At 35.5% G+C, this 7,668-nt stretch overlaps 1 protein-coding gene and 1 pseudogene across 1 annotated transcript in view; both read left to right on the top strand.

The window, feature by feature from the left end:
* HIF1A (hypoxia inducible factor 1, alpha subunit (basic helix-loop-helix transcription factor)) overlaps positions 1–7,668 on the top strand; it is a 45,831-nt gene that overhangs the window by 15,647 nt on the left and 22,516 nt on the right. The window lies entirely within an intron of this gene.
* LOC105853568 lies at positions 2,790–6,674 on the top strand (annotated as a pseudogene).

Genomic DNA, 7,668 nt, shown 5'->3' with positions numbered 1-7,668 from the left:
ATATAAACTCGATCCTTTCATTGATCATTTGGTGCCAACTTATTTCTAAACAAAGGCAGCCACAAACACAGAAGACTTGCAGCAAGAACATAAATCTATAGAGAACATTCATATGTTCTGGAATATACTTTTTAATTTTTTACATTTTCACCAAAGTAAGGGCACCATTTTTAAGTTCTCATAGTTTACCTGCAACATTCCTTTAACTAATGAACAAAACCCAACTGTTGCTTTTTTTTTTTTTTTTTAAGATTTATTTATTTATGCTTACAGAAATGGGGTACAGGCTAGAGGTGCAGGGGCAGTGAGAGGATTCACCAGAGACAGAGTGGGGAGCAGAACAGGCAGATCACGAAGTACAATGTTGAGGGGAGCACCTAGTAGGTAAGGAGAGGTCTGCCTTACCATGTGGGTCACCTCCGAGGCTGGGGATTGAACTCGCACAGAAGTGGCTCTGCGCAGAAGCTGCTGCGGCTGGCTTGCAGTGCTGAGTCCTAATCTGCTGTGCCAGCAGGGAGGGCCCCCCAACATTGTTGTAACTCCCAATTACAGTATCAAATCTGCCTTACAAAGGACATTCCGTTCAGTATCAGAAAGCAGATATCATGTCTTATACTTCTATTTCTGATTTAAACCATCCCCAAATTTCTTTTAACTTTAATTTAAAAAGTATATATTGAGGGCCCTCCCTGGTGGTGCAGTAGGTAAAAGCACAGCACTAAGAAGCTAAAGCCACTTCAGCATGAGTTTGACCCCCGCCTGCCCTGGAGGTGATCCACATGGTGCAGCAGACCTCTCCTGATCTGCCAGCTGCTCCCCTCAGCATTGTACTTTGAGCCTGTTCTGCTCCCCAGTCTGCCTTTGAAGTCTCTCACCACCCCTGCACCTCTGGTCTGTACCCCAGTTCTGTATGCATAAATAAATAAATTTTAAAAGAAATGAAAAAAAAGTATATTTTGAACTCATAGAAAGGCATGAACTATGTAATTAAGTAGGGGGAAGGGCTTCAATTTAGGTGAATCTGAGATCTGCCAGTTATTAATAGGATTATAGAATTATTGTTTTTTTTTTGGGTTTTTTTTTTTTGGTAGCATTGGCTAGATGGGATTAGTAGCCAATGTTTCAAAAGAACCTTCTCCATTGCTATGGTTTACAGAATCTTTGTCAAGGTCAAGATTTATAACTAAATTGGAAAAGTCTTCAGGGTATAGTTTCTGTGTGTACACATTTATTCTGATACATGTTTTTTTTCTGTTAGAGAAGTTCCTTTTAATAGTTTACATATTTTCTATTTAGTTAAAGCAAACAATTAAAAGTATATTCTTCTGAACATACATGTATATAGTTTAGTGTTACCTTAAGTTCTGGTCTCAGTTCTAATCCTACTTTATCAGATATAACATATATGTTGCTATATCTGATATAACAACATATAATAAGGAAAAGAAAAACGTTTTCAAACCGAGAATGAAATAATGCAATGGAGAAAATGACAGAATAAGTAATGGGATATGGGGGAAGCCATAATATATAATTGCTTACAGTGACTGAACCTGTTGATGCTTATGGCACTCATAAAGAAATTAAAAATGAAAATTGTTTAAAGAATTCTTCAATAATCATCTCTGAAGTTGAACTATACTTTTATGTTTTTGTAGCAAAGTTACTGTGTTTTAGTAAGAACATATTCTTTATTTCTGGTATATTGTGAGTTTTATTTCTCATTTCTTATTTCAGCCTTCTTTTGGATAAAATCCAGTATTAACAAATTAGCATGCCTAGATTCTTCTTTCTGTGAATAGTTCATCTGCTAGTGAAGGACAGACCAAGCCCAGCACATTTGTCCCATCGACTGCCCTACTACTTTTAAAAGTTCTATTTCTAGTACAGACACATGGTAGAAGGTTGGTGTATAGAGTCACAGGATCTATAGTTATGTATGTTGGTGCAATTAAAGGTAAATTTTATTTTTCAAAATAGCCTGCTAAACCGGTTGGGATCTAGGTGCATATGTCCAGAGGGAAATATCTTCCATTGGTGAGGATTCCAGTGTATTTTGTAGTTACTGAGTTCTAACTATGTGACAGTATTAACATCTTAGAGGTTGAGTATGTTTTCTGTATTTGTAAAGCATTTGGGCAGATTTTTTTTTTTAGGAGAAAGTATTTAAAATTTAATAAGCTACTTTTGGGTATTCATGAACAGTCTTTTACTTCTGTGGGCATTTCAATGACATATAAAGAAATATTATCATAGAACAGAGGGGCTCAAAGTATTCTCCAGACCAGCATCATTTTTGCTACTTCATGCTGATGTGTTATTGGTTGTTCTCATAATGTGTTATGGTTATTCTCAGGATATATCCAGCTCTCTGGATTCAGACACTTTGCTAAAACACATGATTCTTTGTTATAAGAACCCTTCTAGGTAATAATGATTAAAGTTTGAGAAGCCTTTACCTTAAAGTGAAAGCTTCACATAAACATTCTTGCTTTCATTTACCCAATATCTTACATATAGTGAAAGATTATTTGAGAAAGCCAATACCATTTCTGAACCAGCAGTGATATTAAGGATTGTAGAGGAAGATAAATATAACAAAATAACCTGAGTGATCTGATTTAGGAGAGAAAAGCAGCTTGGGAAGATAGAACAGAGACAAACTATGCTAGAGTTGAATCTTGAAAGTTTTTCATACAGTTTACCAAACTGTGCATTGAGAAGGATGTCCTAGGTGGAGGTGACTAATCTAGAAAGAAATAAAATATTTTGCTTTGAGTAACTGCAGCATGACCAAAGAATGTAAAAATAATGAGGATACTGTGTATCTTTGATAGGATTTTCAGCAGGACATAATATCAGAATTATTTTTGAGAATGATAATTATGCTAATTTAAGGGGAGAAATTAAAATGGAAATGAGAGCTAATTTAGTCAGTGGTTCCCACATCTTACTATATATCATGTACATCTTGGGATTTTAAAAATGCATATTTTTGGCTCTGCTCCAGATCTGCTGAATTAGAACTTATAAAGAGGGAGCCAGAAATTTGGACTGTTGCTAAGTGATTATGAGCATTTGGAGCAATTGAAACTATTAGGGAACTATTTCAGTTAACTAAGTGGGATGTTTTCTCAGATCTGTGAGGACCGTTCTGCTTATCACTATATTCCTAGCATAATACATGGCACTTGATAGATACTCATTAAAATACTGAATGAATATTTTTTGGTTGAAGGAAGTTCTTGTGAGGATAGCATCCTACTTAGTATTTTGATTCTTTATAAATTTGTTAGTATACTTTAATGACTTAATACATGAACAGAGTGCATGGCATATAGCTGTGGATCAATAAATGTTAGAAGGGGAGAATTCTCCATCTTTGCTTACAGGGCACACTATGATTATATTACATGTGGCTGATGGTGAATCTGGCTACATCTCTTGAAGTGGATATACAGTTGGCTTTACTTTTTGGATCTATATGTTAAGCAAATAAAGCAATAATATTAAGTTAAAATATTGAAATAAAGTCTAGTAGGAATATGAGTTAAATTGAACTGCTGTTCTCATTCTCTGCTCTTAGGGCTAGCAGTACCTATTAAAGGTTACTTTGATTTGAAGAGCTGGTGGATGGTGAAGTAGAGTAGGTGCCTTTCAGTTAGAAGATTGTGGATTTACAGGCCAACTCCAGGAAAAATTAGTTTATGAATAGCTTAGGGACAAACCTTAAATTCTTAAACCAGCCTCTGTAACTTTCCTTTATGTGTTTGAATTTTGAGCTCTATAATAATGGCTTAGTCTTAAGAATACTTACCTTGGCAATTAGAATGAGGTCCAGAGAGGTAGCATAGTCTGTGCTTATATGATAGGTTCTAGAGCCAAATTGCTTGAGTTTGAATTGTTAACTGTGTTATCTTGGGCAAGCTACTTAACCAGGTTTATAGAGTAACGTCGTGATGATAGTAAAGATTAAATAAGTTAATATAATAGAAAAGTGTAAGATACTACTGTTTACTTAGTAAGCACCATGTATAGGTGTTTGATTTAAAGTTACAGACAAATGCCAACTAAGAACATGAAAATTTCATGGAATATCCTCTGGCCTGAGACTTGAAGGAGTATAGGGCAGTTGGGACAGTGAAATACAATTTTCACATGTCAGCTTGGCAAAAATAAAAAGATTTTAAAAATCCATGCTGCTATATAATCCTTGCTAAAAATCCATACCGTATGATAAACCATACTGCTATATATGGGGTTCATGAGGAAATAGCTACACACATTGATTGGCAGAGACAAAAATGGACACACACCTCCCTGGAAAGAAAAACTCAAATGCTACATCTCTTAGGTCATGGAATTTCAATTCATAAATATATCTTATAGAAATATTTTTTTTCTAGTTGAGAAAAAGTGTTTAAGTTGCCAGACAGTAGTTGAGATTTTTAAAAAATAATATACAGCAGTAGGGGGTATGATCTGATAAAAACAACTTCCAGGGCTCTCCCTGGTGGTGCAGCCCATTAAAACGCAGCACTAAGAAGCTAAAGCCACTTGCATAACTTAGATCCCCACCCCGGAGGTGACCCATATGGCATGGCAGACCTCTCCTGTTCCGTCAGCTGTGTACTTTGTAGATCTGCCTGTTCTGTTCCCAGCTCTGTCTCTGGTGAATCCTCTCAACGCCCCTGTATCTCTACATGTACCTCAGTTCTGTATGCATAAATAAATAAATCTTAAACAAACAAACAAACAGACGAAAACAACTTTCCTGTGAGACAGATGATAAAAATAAAAGTCTTAAGAACTTTGGAATCTTTGGGTTTAAGCTTAACAAACTGAAGAGCTACTATGTGATCACATGTAAAGGACATCAAACAACTTCATTAAATCTTTATTACAGTTTTGCTTTAAGTCTAGATTAATGTGATAAAGGACATGCTGATTTTCATTATTTCTATAATGTTGATTTGTCAGCTTTTGAATTATATTGCTTACTTCATTAAGGCTTATTTTTTTCCCTCAAAATTCTGCCTTAGGCTCAAATTCTAATTCTCTCACTCTTTACTACCGTAAGTGTATTGTTCTTTAAATGTTATCCAAGCTCACATTTCTTGTGAATTTGTCTTAAAAATTTAGTTGTAAACCTTGAACAATCATTTTCTTTAAAATTCTGAGCAATACAAATAATTCTAAAGATATGGAGATAGTAATTTGATTTTATACCCTTAAAAGAATACAGCAGGCAATAAGGATTTGGATTTTTTAACAGTGTTTTATTTGGACAGTCACTTGTTAGTAACTTAGACTTGGTTGCATAATTAAGAGAAAGAGGGGTAGAAGAGTTTCTAATACAATTCTGAATACCTGGACTAGTTGTTTTATAACTAATAGTTTTATCATGAGGTCATTGCTCATCATTCTTTTTTGCTGATTTTACTTGAATCAGATAGGGACCTGTGTCATCTTGCTTCCTACTAGCCAATTCAGGAGGGGTGAAATGTGAGAAGAAACAGTATTTGACATGCTAGGGCCTATTGGGACATACTGGATCTCTCATATCATTTCCAGAAACTCTAATATATGAATAATACAGGGTGTTTTTTTTTTTCAGACTTAATACTATGCATCTTTTATATGTTCAAATTTAAAACATTTAAAGTCAATAAAGCCATCCTGATGCAGGAAAATGAAGTTACAGACTATTGACATGTTGCATTTCTTGTTAGCTTAGGGCCTAATTTACTCACATGCTTTTTAAAAAATTGTTAAGTAGTGGAACATAGTAAGTTCTTGGAAACTGTGCCTTTAAATGAAATGACTATAACGAAACCACATTGTAGACTAACATTTCTTTTTTTTTCAATGCTGGCTGGGTTTGGTTATTTCTAAGCAGTGTTACAATAAAACATTTAAGGACCTGCTGTATAGCACTAAGAAAGTCCTCATTCATGTAAATAAGTAGTTACAAGTAGCAATAGAAGTACATAAGGAGCTTGGGAGTAGAGCTGCAGCTTCAAGCTGGACCCTAATATATCAGCAGTGTTAATTACATCTGCTTACATTATTTACATGGGAAAGGATGAAACAAAAATGAAGATCTAATAAAGCATAGATGGCCTGAAGCTACTCAAAGATATACTCTCAGTTCATGTATATCTTTGATAGCATAAAGGAGAGAAGAGGGAGGATATTCCAAAGGAAGTGTTGATGGGCTGTGCCCACTTTGTGAATGTCACTAGCATTCAGGGTTGTGAGGTGACAACTGTCTCAATGGTCTGTGTGTCCCTGGCCAACCTGAAGAAAACAGCTGACACGGATGTGGGACGGATAGGCTTTCACAGGTAGAAGGATGTGGAAAGTGTGACTATGCAGAAGAAAGTGAATGACATCCTGAACTAGGTTGAAAGAACAAAACAGTGGTTCCCAGACCTAGCAGCAGAGAAAGAAAGTTGGGATTGCAAAGAGAGGAATGGGGGGGGGGGGTGAGGGGGGGGGCAAATTTAAGAAATGAAAGGAAGAGATGAAGAGGAAGAAAATGGATGAATTTGGGAGCCATTTATCTCCAATGAAAGCTGAGATTGTCTGCAGTCCAGGATGTCAATGATTCAGATGAGTTTATGTGAAAGAGGGAAAAAATCCTGTAAAGATGTGAATTTAGAGACAGTTGCAGATATTTTGATTGCATTTGTCTTCTGAATTATAAAAAAAATAATTTTTTGAAGTTAAAAATGTTCCTTTTTTGCTGACAGAAAAGTATCAGATTGTGTGTGTGTGTGTATGCGTGTGTGTGTGTGTGTGTGTGTGTGTATAAAACAGAGTTGGACTTGAAGTCAGGATATAACTTTAGGAAAGTGAAAATATTTTTGCTGGGGCATGTCTTGGTACCTCCTGTTCATGTTATAGACTTTTAGAACAAACTAACTCTTAAAAGTATTTCTATTTCTGTGGTCTGTCCCTGAAAAGTAGATGTCTTAAAAAGCTTTTCATATCCCCCCCCCTTTTTTTAAAGTAGTTGTAAGTAGTAATACCTTACAGTAGTTCTTTTTAAGTCTCAAGCACCTTAAATTGATTGAGGTGTCTGACTTGAAATTTTTGTGTTTGACTATTAACAATGTTCATATTTTTCACTTAAGCATAAAAATCAGGTAAGCACAGAAAATTAAGCGTTAAAAATATGATGGTGACTTAAGGGATAAAGTCTCAGCACTATTACCACTTTGGCCTGAGTTCTATCTCCTGCCAGAGAGCTAGCCCACATGTGGTGCAGCAGACCTCTCCTGTCTTGCCAGCTGCTCCTCTTAGCAGTGTATTTTAATAAATCTGCCCATTCTGCATGTAGTAAGCTTTAATAAACAATAGCTAGTAAAGATCTAACCTTGTTTACCTTCAATTTGGTCAAGAAGAAGTAGATATTGCTAGACAGTTAAGCAAAGGATGAATAGCTCTGCTAGGTATGAGTTAATGAAAAATCTTTCTGACTTCCTTTATTCTTGGGAGAGTTCCTTGAAGCTCTATCGTTGTATTGATATCTTTATTAATCTTTGCTAACTTGTTCTTTTAAGTTCTTAGTATTGTACCACATCCTTTCTATTCCATATTCCTGTTTTTTTTTTTTTCTAACTGTTGTTCCTTTAGCAGAAAAAGGTAGCTAGGAAGTAAACA

The sequence above is a fragment of the Condylura cristata genome, unplaced genomic scaffold, assembly GCF_000260355.1.
Source record: "Condylura cristata isolate star-nosed mole 26May11 unplaced genomic scaffold, ConCri1.0 scaffold00013, whole genome shotgun sequence".
NCBI classification, from domain to species: Eukaryota; Metazoa; Chordata; class Mammalia; order Eulipotyphla; family Talpidae; genus Condylura; species Condylura cristata.
Note: the sequence above shows the minus strand (reverse complement) of the source record. Positions and strands in the feature narration are given on the sequence as shown.